Below are 27791 nucleotides of genomic sequence, written 5' to 3'. Positions count from 1 at the left end.
TAATGTCTGTTCCACTCCCTGGGCCCTGGATGAAAACAGGGTTAATGTCTGTTCCAGAGAAGGGGCCCTGGATGAAAACAGGGTTAATGTCTGTTCCACTCCCTGGGCCCTGGATGAAAACAGGGTTAATGGAGGGGGCCCTGGATGAAAACAGGGTTCATGTCTGTTCCAGGGCCCTGGATGAAAACAGGGTTCATGTCTGTTCCAGGGCCCTGGATGAAAACAGGGTTCATGTCTGTTCCACTCCCTGGGCCCTGGATGAAAACAGGGTTCATGTCTGTTCCAGGGCCCTGGATGAAAACAGGGTTAGGCCTGTTCCAGAGAGAGGGCCCTGGATGAAAACAGGGTTCATGTCTGTTCCACTCCCTGGGCCCTGGATGAAAACAGGGTTAATGTCTGTTCCACTCCCTGGGCCCTGGATGAAAACAGGGTTCATGTCTGTTCCACTCCCTGGGCCCTGGATGAAAACAGGGTTAATGTCTGTTCCACTCCCTGGGCCCTGGATGAAAACAGGGTTAATGTCTGTTCCACTCCCTGGGCCCTGGATGAAAACAGGGTTAATGTCTGTTCCACTCCCTGGGCCCTGGATGAAAACAGGGTTAATGTCTGTTCCACTCCCTGGGCCCTGGATGAAAACAGGGTTCATGTCTGTTCCACTCCCTGGGCCCTGGATGAAAACAGGGTTAATGTCTGTTCCACTCCCTGGGCCCTGGATGAAAACAGGGTTCATGTCTGTTCCACTCCCTGGGCCCTGGATGAAAACAGGGTTAATGTCTGTTCCACTCACTGGGCCCTGGATGAAAACAGGGTTCATGTCTGTTCCACTCCCTTGGCCCTGGGTGAAAACAGGGTTAATGTCTGTTCCTGAGTTAATTAAGCAAGTACATTATACTCAGGGTCATGTCTAAAAATGCCCAGTTGTCCATTATTTTATCTACCAGGGCTTGAAGAGATCTCAGTGACTTTAAAGAGAGGTCTTAATGAGGCATAGAGTGTTTAAAGAGCGTGTTGTAGTGTGGTAATGTTGTGTGGTAATGTTGTGTGGTAATGTTGTGTGGTAATGTTGCGTGGTAATGTTGCGTGGTAATGTTGTGTGGTAATGTTGTGTGGTAATGTTGTGTGGTAATGTTGCGTGGTAATGTTGCGTGGTAATGTTGCGTGGTAATGTTGTGTGGTAATGTTGTGTGGTCACGTGTTTGTAAATAGCACAACGGGAGCAGGTGAATCTCTGTTGTGTAGTGACAGGGGTCGTGTTTTATATTGAAAGTAGACAGTGTTTTTCCCCCTGCTTCAATAGAGTGATCAGGGATGTGCAACTATAATTTGAATTCACAGAAAATACATGAGTGCAACAAATTAGGCAGAAAATAGACTGATTTTCATGCATTATTTGTCCTTTCTGTTCTCAGAACATCTGCTCCTCCCCATCTTGTTTGAGCAGAGCCTGTTGCCCTAGCTACTCCAGACTCCACACAGACACACCGTGTTGACATGCTGCTCCAGAGCCAGAGCTGTTCTTCCTTCAGACTCCAGACTCCACACAGACACACCGTGTTGACATGCTGCTCCAGAGCCAGAGCTGTTCTTCCTTCAGACTCCAGACTCCACACAGACACACCGTGTTGACATGCTGCTCCAGAGCCAGAGCTGTTCTGCCTTCAGACTCCAGACTCCACACAGACACACCGTGTTGACATGCTGCTCCAGAGCCAGAGCTGTTCTTCCTTCAGACTCCAGACTCCACACAGACACACCGTGTTGACATGCTGCTCCAGAGCCAGAGCTGTTCTTCCTTCAGACTCCAGACTCCACACAGACACACCGTGTTGACATGCTGCTCCAGAGCCAGAGCTGTTCTTCCTTCAGACTCCAGACTCCACACAGACACACCGTGTTGACATGCTGCTCCAGAGCCAGAGCTGTTCTTCCTTCAGACTCCAGACTCCACACAGACACACCGTGTTGACATGCTGCTCCAGAGCCAGAGCTGTTCTTCCTTCAGACTCCAGACTCCACACAGACACACCGTGTTGACATGCTGCTCCAGGGCCAGTACTGTTCTTCCTTCAGACTCCAGACTCCACACAGACACACCGTGTTGACATGCTGCTCCAGAGCCAGAGCTGTTCTTCCTTCAGACTCCAGACTCCACACAGACACACCGTGTTGACATGCTGCTCCAGAGCCAGAGCTGTTCTTCCTTCAGACTCCAGACTCCACACAGACACACCGTGTTGACATGCTGCTCCAGAGCCAGAGCTGTTCTTCCTTCAGACTCCAGACTCCACACAGACACACCGTGTTGACATGCTGCTCCAGAGCCAGAGCTGTTCTTCCTTCAGACTTGCATAGACCAAAAATGTGTTTATGTGCACAATGTCTTTCATTCACATTTGCTTGTAAATGTCTAAACTCACCAAAAATAACATTCGGTAGCTTCTATACATGTATAACTTAATGAGCTGGATTGCCTGTCTTTGCAATTTGTTTATTTTCATTTGCGCTTATTAGCATATTTAGCTAGCAGCCTCCATGGAAATTCGCTATTACTTGTGCTAATTTTGTTATCTGTAACAGATGCCCAATGGGTTTTTTTTTGTGAGTTTTTTGGTGCCCCCTTGTGTACGAAGCCAGCAATACCGTAAATACCAGGATGAGAGAAGGATGATGTGAACATCTGAATACTCCCAATCCTACCAGGGACCATAGTGCTCTGGTTAAAAACAGTGTGAGATGTAGGGAATAGGGTGTCATTGGGGACAGAACCATAGTTTAATAGCCTGATGAAAGAGTTTGTCTCAGTGTCTGTCAACCCTCTGGCTCCTTGTTTACCGCCAACCTCATGTCTGATCTATACAGAACACTAATATACTCTTCTGTAGTTTCTCAAAACAGTGCTGGCTATCTCTCCCTCTTTCACAATCCATTGATCTCTTGCTATCTCTCCCTTTTTTTCAGTAGAAGAGATATGTGTTTGAAAATGACATTTTAAAAAGTCTTCCTTGATAACAATGCCCTTTATCTGACCTTCAGGTAGCATCCTGCTCTGTGTGTGTTGATGACACTGAACACTAAGCGCGTCTGTCGGTCTGTCTGTGTGTCGGTCTGTCTGTGTGTTTGCTGACAGGGCAGAAACACAGGGCCATGGCAGTGAGTCTTAACACGCGTGTTAAAATGTTCTTGTTCGTTCCTTGTAATACACCAGGGGTTAGAGGGGTTACGGGGTTAGAGTGGGGGTTACGGGGGTTAGAGTGGGGGTTACGGGGTTAGAGTGGGGGTTACGGGGTTAGAGGGGTTAGAGGGGTTAGAGGGGTTAGAGGGGTTAGAGGGGTTACGGGGTTAGAGGGGTTAGGGGTTAGAGGGGTTACGGGGGTTAGAGGGGGGTTACGGGGTTAGAGGGGTTACGGGGTTAGAGGGGTTACGGGGTTAGAGGGGTTACGGGGTTAGAGGGGGGTTACGGGGTTAGAGGGGGGGTTACGGGGTTAGAGGGGGGTTACGGGGTTAGAGGGGTTACGGGGGTTAGAGTGGGGGTTACGGGGTTAGAGTGGGGTTACGGGGTTAGAGGGGTTACGGGGGTTAGAGTGGGGGTTACGGGGTTAGAGTGGGGGTTACGGGGTTAGAGGGGTTACGGGGTTAGAGTGGGGGTTACGGGGTTAGAGTGGGGGTTAGGGGTTAGAGTGGGGGTTACGGGTTTAGAGTGGGGGTTACGGGGTTAGAGTGGGGGTTGCGGGGTTAGAGTGGGGGTTACGGGGTTAGAGGTTAGAGGGGTTAGAGGGGGTTACGGGTTTAGAGTGGGGTTACGGGGTTAGAGTGGGGGTTACGGGGTTAGAGGGGTTACGGGGTTAGAGGGGTGGGGTTACGGGGTTAGAGTGGGGGTTACGGGGTTAGAGGGGTTACGGGGTTAGAGTGGGGGTTACGGGGTTAGAGTGGGGGTTGCGGGGTTAGAGTTAGGGGGTTAGAGTGAGGGGTTAGAGGGTTTAGAGTGGGGGTTGCGGATATAAACAGACACCCCCAAAAAGACCAGGGTCTCTGAATGGATGTGTGGGTACCCAGATTCAGATGTTTCTCTCCCCCCCCCCTCTCATCAGTTACCCATCCCTGGTCTAGATGCTCTATAATACACAAAAATTATATACGATTACATTATACCCCGCCTGTGTAACTATGAGGTAAATATAACATTTTAGTCCTACTTAAAAGGGGCAATCTGCAGTAACAAACCAAACATAATCCATGACAGTACCCCTGGCAAATACAGACTGCCCTTTTAATACATTGCTGGATTTTTGGGACCAATCTCTATCAGGGAGTAGCAAACCTGGGCTCAAATCGAGGCCTAGATGTTTCTGATCTGTCTATATTTGGGGGGCGTCTGTCCTCTGTTGTGCCAAAGCGAAAACCAGACCTGGTCAATTAACCTTGACTTCAACCATCCATCCGCTGTCATCGTTGACTTAAAAAGAGGCGATTCCGCCACTTTTCAACCTCATATTCATCGTCTCCAGCACCATACCAATGTCTACCTATGTGAAAACAACACGTTTCTATGATCCGCGGTTAAAAAGGAGAAAAGTCCTAAAAAAAAAAGAAAAAAAAAAAAGAATGCTCCTTTGTGACATCACAGGGTAGGATTAACAGCCAGAGGGAGGGGTATGTTCTCACCCCCCCCCCACGTCACCACAAATCTCACAGTGTTGGAAAATCGTTGGTTTAAAAAATAAAACAAATAAAAACATGTTTTTAACTTTTCATGATGTCATCGGGTAGAGAGATTCATGTAAATGAGGTTGAAAAGTGGTGGAATTTTACTTTAAAATTTTAACTCAATGGGCGCTAACATGATCTTTAAAAAGGAAAATGCTCAACAAGGGAAGAAAAGGTTTAAAAATAGGCCCCCCCCTTACATGCGTCCCAAACGGTGCCCTATTCCCTATATAGTGCCACTAGTGGCCAAGGGGCTTTGGTCTAAAGTAGTGCACTATATAGGGAGTAGGCTGGACCGTTTCGGGCTGTTTGTTTCCACGTCTGTTTCCACTTTCCTCCCAATCCAGAGATGCCCTGTAAAACATCAGTGTAAATGGTTTATAATGCCACCAGTGGACTCTGAAACAGGAGACCTGCTTTCAATCAGCAGTCAGATTACTGGTGTATTAGGATAGCCCAGGACGTAAAGACAGGGAGCTACGTCACCGCTTTCCTACACAGCAACGTTGCTGACAGCATGGACCAGGACACGACTATAAACCTAGCTACTGTAGTCAGCTTGGAACAGGACTATAAACCTAGCTACTGTAGTCAGCTTGGAACAGGACTATAAACCTAGCTACTGTAGTCAACATGGAACAGGACTATAAACCTAGCTACTGTAGTCAGCATGGAACAGGACTATAAACCTAGCTACTGTAGTCAACATGGAACAGGACTATAAACCTAGCTACTGTAGTCAACATGGAACAGGACTATAAACCTAACTACTGTAGTCAGCTTGGAACAGGACAGGACTATAAACCTAGCTACTGTAGTCAGCATGGAACAGGACTATAAACCTAACTACTGTAGTCAGCATGGAACAGGACTATAAACCTAACTACTGTAGTCAGCTTGGAACAGGACAGGACTATAAACCTAACTACTGTAGTCAGCATGGAACAGGACTATAAACCTAACTACTGTAGTCAGCTTGGAACAGGACTATAAACCTAACTACTGTAGTCAGCTTGGAACAGGACTATAAACCTAACTACTGTAGTCAGCTTGGAACAGGACTATAAACCTAGCTACTGTAGTCAGCATGGAACAGGACTATAAACCTAACTACTGTAGTCAGCTTGGAACAGGACAGGACTATAAACCTAGTTACTGTAGTCAGCATGGAACAGGACTATAAACCTAACTACTGTCGTCAGCATGGAACAGGACTGTGTGATAAAAAAAAGTAGCTCCTGTCATAGAACAAGGTATTAAAAGTAATTGAATAGGATGTCTGACGTAGGTTTGGGTCTACTGTTCAAGTTGTGATGCAGGACTGCCTGTGCAGGAGGGACAGCTTAACCATCCTGCTGAAAAGAAGCACTTACAAAAACATTTAGCAACATGTCTTTATTCTAATGCGTCTCATTGTGAGATCCAAACAGACGAAAAATAGATTCAAGGACAAACCTTGACCAGAAGCATCTCCTCAGCCAAAACCAACAGAGACAGAAATTCCTTTATTTCAAATCCAATACTGCAACTAAATAAGATGTTGAACTGTTAACTTTCTGAATTTGCACTTTAACATATAGCCTCATTCAGACATTTTGATAAATTTCCTCTTATCTAGTCTACTTATCCAGCCTACTTATCCAGCCTACTTATCCAGTCTACTTATCCAGTCTACTTATCCAGCCTACTTATCTAGTCTACTTATCCAGCCTACTTATCCAGCCTACTTATCCAGCCTACTTATCCAGCCTACTTATCCAGTCTACTTATCCAGTCTACTTATCCAGCCTACTTATCCAGCCTACTTATCCAGTCTACTTATCCAGTCTACTTATCCAGCCTACTTATCCAGTCTACTTATCCAGTCTACTTATCCAGCCTACTTATCCAGTCTACTTATCCAGCCTACTTATCCAGCCTACTTATCCAGTCTACTTATCCAGCCTACTTATCCAGTCTACTTATCCAGCCTACTTATCCAGTCTACTTATCCAGCCTACTTATCCAGCCTACTTATCCAGCCTACTTATCCAATCTACTTGCAAGTAAATAAATATAATTAGCTATTTTGATGTTATTTTTAAAATATGTGATTTTATCGGCATGTACTCTAGTCTGATTACTGCTAAATTAATTGCTTCATTGTGGACATTCAAGTTGTCTGAATTTGAATCTGAAGGTCTAACCCATAAGATTTAGGATGCCTGAAAGGCCTACCCCCCCTCTCTCCCCGGGACTTACCAGATCCAGCTCAGACCGGATCTTCTGGTTCTTACGGTCTGTTAGTTGGTTCCTCAGTGCCAACACCATGCAGCCAGTCAGCCGTCTCTGAGAGTGTGTGTGTGTGTGTGTGTGTGTGTGTGTGTGTGTGTGTGTGTGTGTGTGTGTGTGTGTGTGTGTGTGTGTGAGAGAGAGAGAGCCGTCTCTTAATCCCCTGTACTATAAACTCTAGACGCCCCATCACACACGCGTGCGAACACCATCCCACTGCCACATGTATATATACACACACACACACACACACACACACACACACACACACACACACACACACACACACACACACACACACACACACACACACAAACGCCATCTGTCCGCCACACACACAAACACACTCCACCACCGCAGACCAACACACTGCAGGCACAACCTCTCATTAGGCACAGCAGGGCTGAAATTACCCTGAAATTACAATGGAAACCATGAGTTTTTCCCATAGACAGGTTAGCGTCACGAAAACGATGCACACCCTTCATGAGTCTTCCTCTTCCTCATATAGAAACCACGAGTCTTCCTCATATACAAACCATGAGAAAGCAGGAGTCAGCTAGGAGAGGGTTTGCTGAACGCCGGGTGGTTTTTCAGCAGCCGTGTGTGTGTGTGTGTGTGTGTGTGTGTGTGTGTGTGTGTGTGTGTGTGTGTGTGTGTGTGTGTGTGTGTGTGTGTGTGTGTGTGTGTGTTTTTGTGGCTCTTTAACAGCGCCAATCAGCCTGCCTGCCTGGATACATTGTGCCAGGGAGGAAGCAGAGGCTTATACTCTGGCTTTGTGGTCACAGGCCCCTGCCCTGCCCTGCCTAGTCCTGCCCTGTCCTGCCCTGCCTAGTCCTGCCCTGTCCTGCCCTGCCTAGTCCTGCCCTGCCTAGTCCTGCCCTGCCTAGTCCTGCCCTGCCTAGCCCTGCCCTGCCTAGTCCTGCCCTGCCTAGTCCTGCCCTGCCTAGTCTTGCCCAGTCCTGCCCTGCCTAGTCCTGCCCTGCCTAGTCCTGCCTTGCCCTGCCTAGTCCTGCCCTGCCTAGTCTTGCCCAGTCCTGCCCTGTCTAGTCCTGCCCTTCCTAGTCCTGCCCTGCCTAGTCCTGCCCTGCCTAGTCCTACCTAGTCCTGCCCAGCCCTGCCCTGCCTAGTCCTGCCCTGCCTAGCCCTGCCCAGCTCTGCCTAGCCCTGCCTAAACCCTCGCGAAATACACCAAACCCTCACCAACACATCAAACTCCTCTTCATACATACGACCTACTAGGTTCTGGTACTGCACCTCCCCCTCACAGACAAGACATCACTCACCAACACAGCAGCCCAGTCACTTAAATGATTGACAGGCCTTGTTCCACCCCTAGAGCTGGTCGATGACACCACAGGTGTTTTATTGACGATGGAATGTTCTCTCTCTCTACCCACTCGTTCAACATTCCCTCTCTCTCTACCCACTCGTTCAGCATTCCCTCTCTCTCTACCCACTCGTTCAGCGTTCCCTCTCTCTACCCACTCTTTCAGCGTTCCCTCTCTCTCTCTCTCTACCCACTCGTTCAACGTTCCCTCTCTCTCTCTCTCTACCCACTCGTTCAGCGTTCCCTCTCTCTACCCACTCGTTCAACGTTCTCTCTCTCTCTACCCACTTGTTCAACATTCCCTCTCTCTACCCGCTCGTTCAGAGTTCCCTCTCTCTCTCTACCCGCTCATTCAGCGTTCCCTCTCTCTCTACCCGCTCGTTCAGCGTTCCCTCTCTCTCTCTACCCACTCGTTCAGCGTTCCCTCTCTCTCTACCCACTCGTTCAGCGTTCCCTCTCTCTCTCTCTACCCACTCGTTCAGCGTTCCCTCTCTCTCTCTACCCACTCGTTCAGCGTTCCCTCTCTCTCTCTACCCACTCGTTCAGCGTTCCCTCTCTCTCTCTACCCACTCGTTCAGCGTTCCCTCTCTCTCTCTACCCACTCGTTCAGCGTTCCCTCTCTCTCTCTACCCGCTCGTTCAGCGTTCCCTCTCTCTCTCTACCCGCTCGTTCAGCGTTCCCTCTCTCTCTCTACCCACTCGTTCAGCGTTCCCTCTCTCTCTACCCGCTCATTCAGCGTTCCCTCTCTCTCTACCCGCTCATTCAGCGTTCCCTCTCTCTCTACCCGCTCGTTCAGCGTTCCTCTCTCTCTCTACCCGCTCGTTCAGCGTTCCCTCTCTCTCTCTACCCGCTCGTTCAGCTTTCCCTCTCTCTCTCTCTACCCACTCGTTCAGCGTTCCCTCTCTCTCTCTCTACCCACTCGTTCAGCATTCCCTCTCTCTCTCTACCCACTCGTTCAGCGTTCTCTCTCTCTCTCTCTACCCACTCGTTCAGCGTTCCCTCTCTCTCTCTACCCACTCGTTCAGCATTCCCTCTCTCTCTACCCACTCGTTCAGCGTTCCCTCTCTCTCTCTCTCTCTCTACCCACTCGTTCAGTGTTCCCTCTCTCTCTCCACTCGTTCAGCGTTCCCTCTCTCTCTCTCTCTCTACCCACTCGTTCAGCGTTCCCTCTCTCTCTCTACCCACTCGTTCAGCGTTCCCTCTCTCTCTCTACCCACTCGTTCAGCGTTCCCTCTCTCTCTCTACCCACTCGTTCAGCGTTCCCTCTCTCTCTCTACCCACTCGTTCAGCGTTCCCTCTCTCTCTCTCTCTCCCCACTCGTTCAGCATTCCCTCTCTCTCTCTACCCACTCGTTCAGCGTTCCACCCACTCGTTCAGCGTTCCCTCTCTCTCTCTACCCACTCGTTCAGCGTTCCCTCTCTCTCTCTACCCACTCGTTCAGCATTCCCTCTCTCTCTCTACCCACTCGTTCAGCGTTCCCTCTCTCTCTCTACCCACTCGTTCAGCGTTCCCTCTCTCTCTCTACCCACTCGTTCAGCGTTCCTCCTCTGTATCCTTTCATTCCACTGTGACTAGTGACAGTAGCTGCTTGTTTTTTTCCCCCAGGGAGACACTGACTGTAAACAATGACAAATACTTATTTATTTTTTTACATATGTTCTACCCTGTAGTGAGAATGGTTTAAAATGAGTCTTAACACTGGGAGAGAAAGAAAATGGACATTCACATTTTTACATGTTAGTCATTTAGCAGACGCTCTTATCCAGAGCCCCTTATTTATATTGTTGTCATACACCACACACAAAACAGCTATAAGCTACTTTGTTCTCTCTCTGTCAGAGAGAACTTAGCTGTGCTGCTAGCTAGACAGTACACACACAGAACGAGGCTATGCAGCAAGATGTGCCCCTTAATTCAATTTCACTAAACTTCTGATGCAATTCCAAGAAACCAACCAAGCCAGCCCTGCCCTCTCATTACCTTTGGCTCTCTACTGGGTCACTGCCTAGTAGGGCGGTCCCTGACTAAAAACAATCTTAGTCGACCGAGAGTCATCTGTTCTTTCTACCAATCGGCATTTTTTTTTTACGTGTATTTTTTCATCCTGTTTGAATAAAATCAACTATATGTAGGCTACTGAGCTTGTCTGATGCTTTAAGCACTGCCAATAAAAATTAAGGCACAAATTACCAAAGAGGGATCCAGAGATCAATATAGCCTAACCAGAAGAAATAAACCTGTTCCCCAGCAGACCCTCATTCTCCCACTGCTGCCAGCCTTCACAGATTCTACCATTATGCTCCTGAAATTACTGGGTAATAAGCTACACCAGCGGTCAGCAACCTTTTCCATTTGGCGTGCCAAGGTATCCTACCATTTCTACTGATCCGCGTGCCAAGGTATCCTACCATTTCTACTGATCCGCGTGCCAAGGTATCCTACCATTTCTACTGATCCGCGTGCCAAGGTATCCTACCATTTCTACTGATCCGCGTGCCAAGGTATCCTACCATTTCTACTGATCCGCGTGCCAAGGTATCCTACCATTTCTACTGATCCGCGTGCCAAGTTATCCTACCATTTCTACTGATCCGCGTGCCAAGTTATCCTACCATTTCTACTGATCCGCGTGCCAAGTTATCCTACCATTTCTACTGATCCGCGTGCCAAGGTATCCGACCATTTCTACTGATCCGCGTGCCAAGTTATCCTACCATTTCTACTGATCCGCGTGCCAAGGTATCCTACCATTTCTACTGATCCGCGTGCCAAGTTATCATTTTTATACACACACACACACTTTCATGGAACAGTTTCATTTCATTTATAATAAAGTCTTCAAATCTCAAAATCTATGTCAAAAGTATATCTAAATGAAAATTATACAAATCTAAAAGTAACTTCTATTGCCAACATGTAAAAAAAAAATAGACTACATAAAGCCCACAAATAAAAACATTGCAGTCCGCGGGTAGAAAATATCCCGATAAAAAATAAATATCCTACTAATCACATTGGCTATGCATGGCATGTTTGCAAAGAACTTGAAACATTGTATCAACTATTAACTTGGTCTGGCCCAGAAGCTTCTGATAGAAAACTTGCAACATTGTATAAAATATTTCGGTATCCCTCAAAAGTTTCCTGCACCTGGGAAGGACACAGCTGTAGACTATTTGAGCAAGGAATAAGAAGTAATCAGGTAAGCCTATTTTATGACGCTTCCACCGGATCTGACATGACATTTTTTCCCCTTTTTATGCTGAGTGGTTATCGAAAGGGAGGGAGCTGGAAATATTTTTCAAATATGCTACGTTGAAGAACTATTGTCATTGGGATGTAAAAACAGACTTTGTTTTCTTGCTGTTTAAAGGCAAAGAAAAATATATATTTTTAAGAAGCTCCACAGTGATAGTTTCAGGTCCCCGAATGGGCACATTTATAGGCCTACATTTGCACGCAGACCAAGTAGCCTAGGCCTATTTTCTACGTGTAATCAGGTGCGTGTCCTTATTGAAGATTGACAGGAGCGCTCCAAATGGAATGAAATAAACCAAAAAAACGTTCTCACAGGTGTAGCCTAGGTTGTTAGTTCTGTAAACAACATGTCCACTCCAACAATGACAACACTAAGACTGTAATAATAATATATTCAACACATGAACAGAAATTACCATAATCAAACAAACATTGTAGATGATAAATTATAGGAATTAACGGTCAAATCAAATCAACGGTAAATGTACTACTAGTGATACTGGTGTGTCATCGCCGCGGCCTCCGCAATGGACCAGTCCACTCAGACCGGCAATGGACCAGTCCACTCAGACCGGCAATGGACCAGTCCACTCAGACCGGCAATGGACCAGTCCACTCAGACCGGCAATGGACCAGTCCACTCAGACCGGCAATGGACCAGTCCACTCAGACCGGCAATGGACCAGTCCACTCAGACCGGCAATGGACCAGTCCACTCAGACCGGCAATGGACCAGTCCACTCAGACCGGCAATGGACCAGTCCACTCAGACCGGCAATGGACCAGTCCACTCAGACCGGCAATGGACCAGTCCACTCAGACCGGCAATGGACCAGTCCACTCAGACCGGCAATGGACCAGTCCACTCAGACCGGCAATGGACCAGTCCACTCAGACCGGCAATGGACCAGTCCACTCCAGACCGGCAATGGACCAGTCCACTCAGACCGGCAATGGACCAGTCCACTCAGACCGGCAATGGACCAGTCCACTCAGACCGGCAATGGACCAGTCCACTCAGACCGGCAATGGACCAGTCCACTCAGACCGGCAATGGACCAGTCCACTCAGACCGGCAATGGACCAGTCCACTCAGACCGGCAATGGACCAGTCCACTCAGACCAGCAATGGACCAGTCCACTCAGACCAGCAATGGACCAGTCCACTCAGACCAGCAATGGACCAGTCCACTCAGACCAGCAATGGACCAGTCCACTCAGACCAGCAATGGACCAGTCCACTCAGACCAGCAATGGACCAGTCCACTCAGACAGGTGTGAAGCAGACAGGTGACCTCGTGTGACATACTTTCTTTTTTTAAATAATTATATATCTGCCACTGCTCGACTTTTTAGAAAAAGTCTCAGATGACCAACAGCCTATCAACCAAACAATGTACCAGTGGACTAAATGGTGTCAACCCTTCTACCCATTGCTAAAAGCCATACTCTGTGACATACCTTGCTATAAGGAAAGGAATTACAGTTCGTCTTCATAGTGTCAGTCAGGAAGAACACCCTCATATGTCTCGTATGTGGGGTCCCTTCTTAAAATAACTCATACGTCTCCACTGGAGGAAGAGGTGTGTGTGTGTGTGTGTGTGTGTGTTGCTTACATTTTGCACCAAGGGCTTAGCCAGCAGAACTAAGCAGTATGAACAGTGAACACCCACAGACAAAATACTCATTGGTTTATGATTTATATTCATAGATTTTTCTTTTATTTAACCTTTATTTAACTAAGCAAGTCAGTTAAGAACAAATTCTTATTTACAATGACGGCCTACCAAAAGGCCTCCTGCGGAGACGGGGGCTGGGATTACATTTTTTATAAATAAAGGACAAAACATGCATCCCGACAAGAGAGACAACGCAACACTACATAAAGAGAGACCTAAAGACAACAACATAGCATGGTAGCAACACAACATGACAACAACATGGTAGCAGCACAAAACATGGTACAAACATTATTGGTCACAGACAACAGCACAAAGGGCAAGAAGGTAGAGACAACAATACATCAAACAAAGCAGCACCAACTATCAGTAAGAGTGTCCATGATTGAGTCTTTGAATGAAGCGATTGAGATAAAACTGTCCAGTTTGAGTGTTTGTTGCAGCTCGTTCCAGTCGCAAGCTGCAGCGAACTGGAGCGACCCAGAGAGGAGCGACCCAGGGATGTGTGCGCTTTGGGGACCTTTAACAGAATGTGACTTGCAGAACGGGTGTTGTATGTAGAAGATGAGGGCTGCAGTAGATATCTCAGATAGGGATGGGGGGCCTAAGAGGCTTTTATAAATAAGCATCAACCAGGTGGTCTTGCAATGGGTATACAGAGATGACCAGTTTACATAAGGGTATAGAGTGCAGTGATGTGTCCTATAAGGAGCAATGGTGGCAAATCTGATGGCCGAATGGTAAAGAACATCTAGCCGCTCGAGAGCACCCTGACCTGCCGATAACTTTTAAAAGCTTGCTAACAGCCAGAGCTGTGTAGTTGGTCTTCACGGGTCCACCCGAACCCGAATACCCGAGACATAACAGGGCCCTATGTAACTACAGCTGATAGACCCGAGTGGACCCGACCACAGCTCTGCATAGCCTACAACATATTTATTTTACGCTAATAAGGTACTTGTATTGACTTACAGAAGACATAGCCAACATACAATATAAAGACCTATTCATTAACCAGAAGAGCAACTTGGCTCATAAACATAATTTTTTTGTCACTCGGGTCCAATCAAGACGGGAACCGGGTTCCCCATTTTATTTTTTTATTTTTTTTAATAATCGGGTCTGTTCCGGTCGTGGTCCAAGAAGTCTACTGTGGAGGGTGGCATTTACAGTATCAGAAGGTTTATCCCCCTCCACTCTCAGATCAGTATAACACTTCATTACATAATTATTACAACGTTGTCTGTCTACAGTACTTTCAGCAAATGCATAGATGTCGAAGTGGTTCAATGTTGTTTGTGCACTGGCTGTAAGACCTTGTCAAATACACTGAACAAAAATATTAAAAAAGCAACATGCAACAATTTCAAATATTTTACTGAGTTACAGTTCATATAAAGGAAATCAGTCAATTGAAATAAATTAATTAGGCACTAATCTATGGATTTCACATGACTGGGCAGGGGTGCAGCCATGGGCCCTCCTACTGGGGAGCCAGGCCCAGCCAATCAGAAATAGTTTTCCCCCACAAAAGGTCTTTATTACAGACAGAAATACTCCTTAGTGCCCCTACCCTCCCCCACCCACTCAGAGGATCCCACAGGCAATGTTCCCTCTAAACTGTAGGCATGCCCAGCCGCGCACCTCCTCCAGGAATGCCGCACAGAGGCTAAACTTCACTGAGTTTGCCCCATTAGTTTGTACTATATAGATCCGGTTTTTTTCTGTGATCAAATCAGCATTATATTAGCTTCTTTTCAATGCAACAAAAAAACAAAAACAAATCTAACTTTGCAAGATTGAGTCTGTGATTTCATTGTAGGCAGAGGCAGAACCCCGAGCGTAACGGAGTAGAATTCTATTGGCTTGGGTAGCCCACGAGCGGTCTTTTTTTTAACACTTTTTTAATCACTTGCGAGTGAAAGCATTTTTCAGATCAGATCAGAGCGCAGAGTCTGTGCACATTTGATGATATTCTTTGCTAGTTAGCGAGTTAATAGCTCAGTTATAGATAAAGTATACGTAAGCAACGGGGAGCTACTGCTTCCTACAAGACCACAAAACATATAGGCTACATTTCCAGCTGTCGTTGAAAAGCCACTCAGGTAAAAAGGTTACGTCGTAATTAAAGGGACAGTGTTGTATTTTGAGAAAAGGTTTGAAAATGCAAATAAACCAATAGAGGGGTAGTCTACATTGTCGAATTATCTGTATGGTAATAATAATGCATCATACAACACAATAAAATGTACAGTCACCTATTTGGCCCATGGTGTTACAGACCAAGTTTTTTTTTTTATCATCAATTAATGTCAAGTCCTTTATAATGTAAAGAAAAAGTCTCATGCAATGTAGGCCTGCACTGAACACCACATATAGGCTACTGTAGGCCTGCACTGAACACCACATATAGGCTACTGTAGGCCTGCACTGAACACCACATATAGGCTACTGTAGGCCTGCACTGAACACCACATATAGGCTACTGTAGGCCTGCACTGAACACCACATATAGGCTACTGTAGGCCTGCACTGAACACCACATATAGGCTACTGTAGGCCTGCACTGAACACCACATATAGGCTACTGTAGGCCTGCACTGAACACCACATATAGGCTACTGTAGGCCTGCACTGAACACCACATATAGGCTACTGTAGGCCTGCACTGACACCACATATAGGCTACTGTAGGCCTGCACTGAACACCACATATAGGCTACTGTAGGCCTGCACTGAACACCACATATAGGCTACTGTAGGCCTGCACTGAACACCACATATAGGCTACTGTAGGCCTGCACTGAACACCACATATAGGCTACTGTAGGCCTGCACTGAACACCACATATAGGCTACTGTAGGCCTGCACTGAACACCACATATAGGCTACTGTAGGCCTGCACTGAACACCACATATAGGCTACTGTAGGCTACTGTAGGCCTGCACTGAACACCACATATAGGCTACTGTAGGCCTGCACTGAACACCACATATAGGCTACTGTAGGCCTGCACTGAACACCACATATAGGCTACTGTAGGCCTGCACTGAACACCACATATAGGCTACTGTAGGCCTGCACTGAACACCACATATAGGCTACTGTAGGCTATATCATTGAAATCAAAAAGCTATTTCCACGTGAAAATGTTATGAGATTTGCTCCATTGGTTTTGTTGGTAGGCCTACATTATGCTCCAATAGCCACAATAGCCTATCGGCTACAGTTTAAAACTGTAAGGGTACAGCTTCAGTGTTCACTGTAAAATATTTCTCACAACGTTCCAAGTTTCCACTCACAAAACCTAAAAACAACATTGGAGGCAGTTTACAGTAGAGAAACATAAAGAGCTCTGGGGGACATTCCTGCAGTCAGTGTGTCAACTGCACATTTAAAAAAAAGTGTCATTTTATTGTCCCCAACACAAAGTGCACCTGTGTAATGATCATGCCATTTAATCAGCTACTTGATATGCCACACCTGTCAACTGGATGGATTATCTTGGAAAATGAGAAATGCTCACGAACAGGGATATAAACAAATTTGTGTACAAAATGTGAGTGAAATAAGCTTTTTGTAGGTATGGAACATTGAGGATTTTTTTTCCCCCAGCTCACTTTATATGTTGCGTTTATATTTTTCTTCAGTGTAAATCTCTCACCTCTGCCTGCTCTCAGATGGTCAAGAAGCGAGTCATTATCAATTTTATCATAGAAAATCTGTCGATGAGCAAATCCATGACAGGTTGGTTGCAAAGTCGCCAATACACATCGGTTGAACGAATTGTGAGGAGAAAAAAAAGTGCATCTTATTCTTGGACATAAATTGTATAAACTAAATTAGTAGCCTTCCTTTCTAACACAGCAACGGCATTTGTTGTATCTGCCGACTCACACTGCATGCAGGTGGAATTCTCGTTTATTCTCCCGAAATAATCTACTAGTCCTGTAATCACCGAGGGGAGAGGCGGTGAGTCGTCTGAATCAGGCAACAACAAAAATGTTCATGAATAGTCTTTAGGTAAACCGCTTCGGGAAGCAGTTTCAAAACAGTAGCCATGGAGATATTATTAACAATTCAAAGTAATTCACTGTTACAGCATCCCAATGACAACTACAGAGAGAATCAACAAGAAATTCGATTATGCCAACATGCGAAAATAATTTGACCCACAATAACATTTGTACAGAATAGCTCCCGCCCATCCTTTTGCAGTATTCTGCATGACAATATTCTATTACGGGGTATAACATATATATAAATATATATATGACTGCAGATCTACAGGAAGTTGACAACACTGTTCATATACAACATTGAAGTATAGTATTTGCACTGTAGCCACACATTTCAGTTATACATTCATTTCAAACTCGCATAGCAAGCTAAACCTTTGAGGAACGAACAGCAGCAGCACGCTGCCCGAGCCAATATTCCTGCAACCGCAACTCAAGCTGCAAACCCGTTCAAATCTACACCTCCAAGCACGAATGCATGCAGAATGTGCACAACCGTGCAATTCGTTAAAGACAACTAGCTAACTAAGATAGAAAGCTAACTATCCTAGCTTTTTATTTTATTTTAAGTTTAAAAACCATTGCCCTTTCACAAATGCATCACAGTATACCTAGCTGAGTTTACTGAACTTCATATTACAGGGATCTAGCTAAAACTAGAGCTAGAATATAGTTACCAAGCTAGTTATGGATGAAACCAGCAGCTAGACAGTGCCAGTGCACAGACTGCATGCGTGGCTAACTGGCTGGTTAGCGGTCTGTCTGGCAGACTGATTAACTAGCTAATTTAGCTAACCCGATTTGATTAGCTAGCTAACGTTAAGAGATTAAACAACCAGCTAAATTATCAATTGGTCACATGAAACTGCCCTTTTCTACCTTGGCAAATTTATTCTCTTCCCAAATATGTCATTTATTCAATGCCATTCCAACTTATACTCAAAATGTTTCATCCAAGACTGCATAAGAATTGCGATGCAACCTTCTAAGGGGAGGGGGGAAGAGCAAAAAAACAAATAAATATAACGGTGTAGATAACGTTACTCACTGTTTCTCTGCTCGCACCGAAACAACTTCGTTCGGTCACCCCCTTCCGCAGCTGGTAAGGTAAAAATCCACTTTTCAAAACGTCGAGAAGCCAACCAACCTTCCAAGTAAATCAGAATTACAACGGAGCTAAGGAGTCCTCTTCTTTAGCTACTAAGAGTGCACCACGCGGTAGAATAATCCTGGGTTAACAAAAATGTCTTTAATATAATTCCTTGAATAAGGAGCAAATCTCTTCTAAAGATTTACGAATCCTCCTTCCTCTTGAAGACGCAGTTCTGGCTAACTACTTGCATGTTCATAGTCTCTCCACCGTGGTACACTCCGTCGGTAAAGGAGTTATTTCTTCTTTCGTCCCCCTTCAGTCACGCTTCTGCCTCTCGGCTCGTTCACAGGTTGGAAAACGAGGGTTTTCGGCAGCGCTCGGATTTGCTCGGCTCCCTACGGAAACATTAGATAAGGTATTTTGGTCGATCACACACGTTGCTCTGATGTTGAATTTCCAAGCGATATTATATGATGGTGATTTTTATAATTAAAAAATAGTCATAACTATTGTTATTTCTTACATTATTAGCCCAGAACGTTTTTTTGTGTGTTACACAAGCATTTCGCTACACCTGCAATAACATCTGCTAAATATGTGTATGTGATCAATAAAATTTGATTTGTATTATTGTCACAATAACACAATTACTATACAAAAATGTCTGCAAGTCGCTTTGGGAAAAAAAGTGTATGCTAAATGGCATATTAGACATTGTTATTACAATAATTGTAAGTAGGTTATAATATTTTCATAGTTATACAGATGGATGAGAACACACCGTGGGAGTTGTCTCTCCTGCCCATTGGGAGAGAGGAGCTGGATGGATGCCCATGGGAAGCAGAAGGCCAGGTACCAGCACAGACAGGGCTCTACCTGTACAGAGCACATGCCCCTTTGCCCTTCCAGTCTCAAAAGTGCCGTTTTAGGTGATGTTATATATTTTTTTTGCATACAATTTTTTGTCATTGTTGTTTTGTCGCTGCCTGCAAGTTGTCAACAAGTTCGCCACCCCCATCCTATCCGTTGGTTGAGCCTGCTGATCTGCCCTGTATATAGCAAGGTTGCTGATCTGGCCTGTACATAGCCCGGTTGCTGATCTGGCCTGTACAAAGCCCGGTTGCTGATCTGCCCTGTACATAACCCGGTTGCGCCTTTATTTTGATTTCATTTTTTTCCGGTTGAGCCTTTATCCCAGTCTGTCCTGTATGTTGCGTATGTCCGGTATCCAAACATACATGGCTTAAGGGATGCCCCTCACCGGTCGAGTGTGAGTAGTAGAGTTCAATAGCAGGAACCAGGTTACAGCGATTTACAAAGATTTACCGCCCAAACCCATTCCCTTTTCCCAGGATAAATAACTACGGGAAACAGAAAAACTATAATAAATGATTTCTATGAACTGTATGATGTGAAATAGAACTGTTAAATGATATGCGATCTCTAAAACTGGCTTCTCTACGGCCTTTTCTCTGCAAGATCAATCATCAACGCTAAAGGTTGGGAAAGACACCGCATCTCAAGATGGAGCGCATGTATCATCTCATCATGGTCTCTTTTTTTTCTTGTGACAGGTAGGCCTATATTTGCTGCAGCATAGCCTATGCTACAGTAATATAACAACTGAATGCGTTTCTAATTTACACATCTCAGTCTAGCATTCGGGCATCAACTTATTTTTTTCATTTAAATTACAGCTGCACTCGAATATCGTTGCTTTAAATCAGTACACACAAGAACAGTCTCTCTTCTCCATCAATTCCATTCAAATGTCATCCATAAGATAATCCTGTTCAATATACAGTGCATTTGGAAAGTATTCAGACCCCTTGACCTTTTCCACATTTTGTTACATTACAGCCTTATTCTAAAATTGATTAAATCATTTTTTTCCTCATCAATCTACACACTCATCACAATACCCCATAATGACATCACAATACCCCATAATGACAAAGCAAAAACAGTTTTTTTTAGAAACTGCACTTTTATAAAAATATCACATTTACATAAGTATTCAGACCCTTTACTCAGTACTTTGTTGAAGCTCCTTTGGCAGCAATTACAGCCTCGAGTCTTCTTGGGTATTACAAGTTTGGCACACCTGTATTTGGAGAGTTTCTCCCATTCTTCTCTGCAGATCCTCTCAAGCTCTGTTAGGTTGGATGGGGAGCGTCGCTTTCTGTACTTGCCCCGTTCATCTTTCCCTCGATCCTGACTGGTCTCCCAGTCCCTGTCGCTGAAAAACATCCCCACAGCATGATGTTGTCACCAGCATGCTTCACCGTAGGGATGATGCCAGGTTTCCTCCAGATGTGACTCTTGGCAATCTTGTTTATCATGATCTGAAAGTCCTTTAGGTGCCTTTTGGCAAACTCCAAGCAAGCTGTCATGTACCTTTTACTGAGGAGTGGCTTCCATCTGGCCACTTTACCATAAAGGCCTGATTGGTGTAGTGCTGCAGAGATGGTTGTCCTTCTGGAAGGTTCTCCCATCTCCACAGAGGAACTCTGGAGCTCTGCCAGAGTGACCATCAGGTTCTTGATCATCTCACTGACGACCAAGGCCCTTTTCCTTGATTGCTCAGATTGGCCGGGCAGCCAGCTCCAGGAGGAGTCTTGGTGGTTCTAAACTTTTTCCATTTAAGAATGATGGAGACCTTCAATTCTGCAGACATTTTTTGGTACCCTTCCCCAGATCTGTGCTTAGATACAATCTTGTCTTGGAGCTTTACGGACAATTCCTTCGACCTAATGGCTTGGTATTTCCTCTGACATGCACTGTCAACTATGGGACCTTATATAGACAGTTGTGTGCCTTTCCAAATCTTGTCCAAACAATTGAATTTACCACAGGTGGACTCCAATCATCTCCAAACATCTCACGGATGATGGGCTCCTGAGTGGCGCAGAGGCATCACTACATACTCTGGTTTGATTCCAGGCTGTATCACAACCGGCTGTGATGGGGAGTCCAATAGGGCGGCGCACAATTGGCCCAGCGCTGTTCGAGTTAGGGTTTGGCCAGGGTAGGCCATCATTGTAAATAAGAATTTGTTCTTAACTAACTTGTCTAGTTAGATAAAGGTTCAATAAATAAATTCTTTTTGGAAACAAAAACCTATTTGCACTTTGTCATTATGGGGTATTGTGTGGCCTTTTTTTTTTGTTGCCTTTACCTCCCTTATCTCACCTCATTTACTCACATCGTATATAGACTTGTTTATACTGTATTATTGACTGTATGTTTGTTTTACTCCATGTGTAACTCTGTGTCATTGTATGTGTCAAACTGCTTTGCTTTATCTTGGCCAGGTCGCAATTGTAAATGAGAACTTGTTCTCAACTTGCCTTCCTGGTTAAATAAAGGTGAAATAAAAAATAAATAAATAAAAAGATGAGGATTTTTTACATTTATTTTTTTATCCATTTTAGAATACGGCTGTAACAAACTGTGGAAAGAATCAAGGGGCTTGAATACCCCTCCTAAACCTACACTGTGCCCCCCCCCATCCCCATTCTGATACCCTCTTCCCCTTTATCACCTTGTACAAATCTGTATTATATCATTAAAATCCAGACAGAAAATATTTACACAAGAAGCAATCTAATATCACACAGTCAAACTCTCAGTCGTTTAGTCTGCGATTCTCACTGTCCTACCCTACCTCTTTCAGGAAATACATTCTATGCAGTATTAGAATTATATTTAGCTAAATGAATGACGAGTTATGCATAAACTTATAGCGTCTGTCTCTTGTGCAATACGCTCCTGCCACTCCAGTGGCATTTGTTGACATTTAATACGAGGGAGGACGATTTCTTTTTTCATCAGCTTGGCCTCATAAATTAAATCCCACAAATAAACTTTTAACCAGCCGCACCTGTTAATTGAAATGCATCCCAGGTGACTACCTCATGAAGCTGGTTGAGAGAATGCCAAAGAGTGTGTAAAGTTGTCATCAAGTCAAAGGGTGGCTACTTTGAAGAATCTATCATCTCAAATATACTTTGTTTTGTTTAACACTTTTTTTTGGTTACTATATGATTCCATGTGTGTTATTTCGTAGTTTTGATGTCTTCACTATTATTCTAAAATGTACAAAATAGTTTTTTTTTTAAAGAATCTCTTGAATGAGTAGGTGTGTCCAAACTTTTGACTGGTACTGTATATAAACCCGGCAAAAAAATGAACATCCCTTTTTCAGGACCCTGTCTTTCAAAGATAATTCGTAAAAATCCAAATAACTTCACAGATCTTCATTGTAAAGGGTTTAAACACTGTTTCCCATGCTTGTTCAATGAACCATAAACAATTAATCAACATGCACCTGTGGAACGGTTGTAACTTCTTATGGCTGCAGGGGCAGTATTGAGTAGCTTGGATGAAAAGGTGCCCATTGTAAACGGCCAGCTCCTCAGTCTCATTTGCTAATATATGCATATTATTATTAGTATTGGATAGAAAACACTCTAACGTTTCCAAAACTGTCAAAATATTGTCTGTGAGTATAACAGAACTGATATTGCAGGCGAAACCCTGAGGAAAATCAAAACAGGAAGTGGCCTCTATTTTGAAAACTCCATGTTCCATAGCCTCCCTTTGCTGGATTTAAAGGGATATGAACCATATTCCTTTTCCTATCGCTTCCTCAAGGTGTCAACAGTCTTCAGACATAGTTTCAGGCTTTTATTTTGAAAAATGAGCCAGAACGATAACATCGTTACTGACTGTTTCTTTTGATTTTTGACCCCCCCATTTCTGTTAGTCCCATGTCTGTGGAACTTGTTCAGTTTATGTCTCAGTTATTGATTATTATTAGCGAGTGTAGCGAAATGCTTGTGCTTCTAGTTCCGACAATGCAGTAATAACCAACTAAACATGGAGTCACACAGTTTTATTTCAATTTTACAAGAGAGTCCTGTAAATGTTTACAAATAAACCCATAATGCTTAAATAAAACACAACATCCCTACATATATTATATCTTGCCTACAATGTGAAGATGAGTGGGCGTGTTGCTGCGGAAATAAATAGGATTATTTTCAGGCATTACAGAGACATTTGGTATGTTATGAATTTCGAGATATGAAAGTAATTGTGTGCCCTTTTTTTTTTCATTCATTTTGAGCACCTGCCCCCTGAAAGGTCACGACCCTGCAGAAGGCAGAGATATAAACCCAGCCCTCTATAATGCTTGTCTGATACAGTAGCAACCGGAGGCAGCAGCAGGAATGACGTGAGGTGATGTACTCACTGTGTGTTACCCATCACATTGGGGCGGCAGGGTAGCCTAGTGGTTAGAGCGTTGGAATAGTAACCGAAAGGTTCCAAGATTGAATCCCCGAGCTGACAAGGTACAAATCTGTCGTTCTGCCCCTGAACAGGCAGTTAAGCCGTCATTGAAAATAAGAATTTGTTCTTAACTGACTTGCCTAGTAAAATAAAGGTAAAATAAAATGAAAAATCAAGGCCTCACCTTGGAAGACACTCTATTATGCACCAATCAATGATGAATGCTGTGAAATAAGAGATGCGGAAATGCACATTAACATATTATGGTAATAAAGCCTCATATTGAATGCTGTTGCCACCAGCATAAGGTTTTTTCTGTTCAGGTCTTTTGAATTTTGTTGCAAATGCGCATAACTTTATAGACGTTAAGAAAAAGGAATTCAATGTGATTCTCATAATCAAATAAACCGTTTCAATGAATGGCTCGTTGTTTATAAAGCAGGTCAGAATATTAAGGCACTGATACCAACTCAGTGACCCTGCAGAATGTGTTGGTGACCTGTTACTGGTGAATGGCTTTTAGAATGGATGAATGTGGGAAGAGACGACTGATGGTTGAACACTAGTCAAATAGGGGGACAGATTGTGACCTGTAGGCCAAACTGGTGGCTGGCTTGGGGAGTGGGGGAATGTGGGAACAGCGTTCTGCTCTAAGGTCTTACTTCCTGGTCACTGGGATGCTTGAGCGGCCATGCATCACGCCCTCAACCTGCAGTGCCACCACTCCACTCAGCCCTGATCTCTGTTAATGACGGCCTTAGCTACTCTGAGGGTTCCAATTACCCTATGACGACCCTCACCACTTGCTTTCATAACTCCATAACTCACCCCTCCCATCCTCTATTCCTCATCTCTCAAATCCTCCATACCTCATACCTCCCATCCTCCATACCTCACCCCTCCCATCCTCTATACCTCATACCTCCCATTCTCCATACCTCATAACTCCCATCCTCTATACCTCAACCCTCCCATCCTCTATACCTCATACCTCCCATCCTCCATACCTCAACCCTCCCATCCTCCATACCCTTACCTCCCATCATCTATACCTCAACCCTCCCATCCTCTATACCTCATGCCTCCCATCCTCTATACCTCATGCCTCCCATCCTCTATACCTCAACCCTCCCATCCTCCATACCCTTACCTCCCATCCTCTATACCTCAACCCTCCCATCCTCTATACCTCATGCCTCCCATCCTCTATACCTCATGCCTCCCATCCTCTATACCCCAACCCTCCCATCCTCTATACCTCATACCTCCCATCCTCTATACCTCATACCTCCCATCCTTCATACCTCATCCCTCCCATCCTTCATACCTCATCCCTCCCATCCTCCATACCTCATACCTCCCATCCCCCATACCTTAACCCTCCCATCCTCCATACCTCATCCCTCCCATCCTCTATACCTCATCCCTCCCATCCTCTATACCTCATCTCTCCCATCCTCCATACCTCATCTCTCCCATCCTCCATACCTCATCTCTCCCATCCTCCATACCTCATACCTCCCATCCTCTATACCTCATCCCTCCCATTCGCTATACCTCATCTCTCCCATCCTCCATACCTCATCTCTCCCATCCTCCATACCTCATCTCTCCCATCCTCCATACCTCATACCTCCCATCCTCTATACCTCATACCTCCCATCCTCCATACCTCATCCCTCCCATCCTCCATACCTCATACCTCCCATCCCCCATCCTCCATACCTCATATTTCCCATCCTCCATACCTCAACCCTCCCATCCTCCATACCTCATACCTCCCATCCTCTATACCTCATCCCTCCCATCCTCTATACCTCATCCCTCCCATCCTCCATATCTTATCTCTCCCATCCTCCATACCTTAACCCTCCCATCCTCCATACCTCATACCTCCCATCCTCTATACCTCATCCCTCCCATCCTCCATACCTCATCTCTCCCATCCTCCATACCTCATCTCTCCCATCCTCCATACCTCATCTCTCCCATCCTCCATACCTCAACCCTCCCATCCTCCATACCTCATACCTCCCATCCTCCACACTTCATCCCTCCCATCCTCCATACTCCATCCCTCCCATCCTCCATACCTCCCATCCTCCATACCTCATCCCTCCCATCCTCCATACCTCAACCCTCCATACCTCCCATCCTCTATACCTCATCCCTCCCATCCTCCACACTTCATCCCTCCCATCCTCCATACCTCCCATCCTCCATACCTCATCCCTCCCATACCTCATCCCTCCCATCCTCCATACCCCATCCCTCCATCCTCCATGCCTCATCCCTCCATCCTCCATACCCCATCCCTCCCATCCTCCATACCTCATCCCTCCCATCCTCCATACCTCATCCCTCCCATCCTCCATACCTCATCCCTCCATCCCTCCCATCCTCCATACCTCATCCCTCCCATCCTCTATCCCTCATCCCTCCCATCCTCCATACCTCATCCCTCCATCCCTCCCATCCTCCATACCCCATCCCTCCCATCCTCCATACCTCATCCCTCCCATCCTCCATTCCTCAATTACTACTCATGAATCTCATGGCCAAAACCCGTTTAACCAATATTTAGTTTTACTCATAAATGTCCCCCCCCCCCTATTTTCTGACCTTGTCATTTACTAAGAATGTAACGTGGTTATAGAGGGAGAGCTTATAAATGTTGACCTTGTTCAATATGAATAGTTTGATAGGAACTTGATCCTTTTAGAGAAAGGCCAACAGCACAAGACTATTTATATTAATATACTGTACTGTACCATCCATCAATGGACACCAGGGGTGTGTGTGCGTGTGTGCGTGTGTGCGTGTGTGTGTGTGCATGCGTATTTGCTTCCTAAACTGTTGAGGCAAACCATGAAAAAGGACAAAGGTTGCCTGCCCTACTCTACTCTGCCTCCATTGTTTGTGAAATGAAATGTAGGTTACTCTCTAGAAGCCTCTGGCTGTTATGGACATCTGTACAGAAGGTATAGGCCATCAGTACAGAAGGTATAGGACATCTGAACAGAAGGTATAGGACATCTGAACAGAAGGTATAGGACATCTGTACAGAAGGTATAGGCCATCTGTACAGAAGGTATAGGACATCTGTACAGAAGGTATAGGACATCTCCATTCAGAAGGTATAGGCCATCTGTACAGAAGGTATAGGACATCTGTACAGAAGGTATAGGACATCTCCATTCAGAAGGTATAGGCCATCTGTACAGAAGGTATAGGACATCTGTACAGAAGGTATAGGACATCTCCATTCAGAAGGTATAGGACATCTGTACAGAAGGTATAGGACATCTCCATTCAGAAGGTATAGGACATCTGTACAGAAGGTATAGGCCATCTGTACAGAAGGTATAGGACATCTCCATTCAGAAGATATAGGACATCTGTACAGAAGGTATAGGACATCTCCATTCAGAAAGTATAGGACATCTGTACAGAAGGTATAGGACATCTCCATTCAGAAGGTATAGGACATCTGTACAGAAGGTATAGGACACCTGTACAGAAGTTATAGGACATCTCCATTCAGAAGGTATAGGACATCTGTACAGAAGGTATAGGACATCTGTACAGAAGGTATAGGACATCTCCATTCAGAAGGTATAGGCCATCTGTACAGAAGGTATAGGGCATCTGTACAGAAGGTATAGGACATCTCCATTCAGAAGATATAGGACATCTGCACAGAAGGTATAGGACATCTCCATTCAGAAGGTATAGATGCTAACACCGATTTTGCAGATAGAGAAGTTGTGTGGGCCAAGACTGCAGGTTTATAATGCATTAGAGAAGATATGATTTGCAGCTCTATTGTTAAAAATGATCCAGTTTACGACATCTAAACCATTTAGGCCTAGGGTCTGTTCAAACATGTTAACTATAGCTAAACAATCTATTGTAGGGACTGTTCAAACGTGTTAACTATAGCTAAACAATCTATTGTAGGGACTGTTCAAACGTGTTAACTATAGCTAAACAATCTATTGTAGGGACTGTTCAAACATGTTAACTATAGCTAAACAATCTATTGTAGGGACTGTTCAAACGTGTTAACTATAGCTAAACAATCTATTGTAGGGACTGTTCAAACGTGTTAACTATAGCTAAACAATCTATTGTAGGGAC

General features: G+C 45.0%; 1 protein-coding gene across 8 annotated transcripts in view; it reads right to left on the bottom strand.

Annotated features, from left to right (window-relative positions):
- Positions 1-18690, bottom strand: part of LOC112215282 (receptor-type tyrosine-protein phosphatase F) — a 532058-nt gene extending 513368 nt beyond the window's left edge. For all 8 annotated transcript variants that reach the window (XM_042329120.1, XM_042329124.1, XM_042329125.1 and 5 more), the window contains exon 1: positions 18312-18690. The gene's annotated coding sequence lies outside the window, so the exon portion shown is untranslated. The remainder of the gene's footprint in view (positions 1-18311) is intronic.
- Between the last annotated feature and the right edge of the window lie 9101 nt (positions 18691-27791).

The sequence above is a fragment of the Oncorhynchus tshawytscha genome, linkage group LG10 (genome assembly GCF_018296145.1).
Source record: "Oncorhynchus tshawytscha isolate Ot180627B linkage group LG10, Otsh_v2.0, whole genome shotgun sequence".
Lineage (NCBI taxonomy): Eukaryota > Metazoa > Chordata > Actinopteri > Salmoniformes > Salmonidae > Oncorhynchus > Oncorhynchus tshawytscha.
This window is presented reverse-complemented; position numbering and strand designations above follow the sequence as displayed.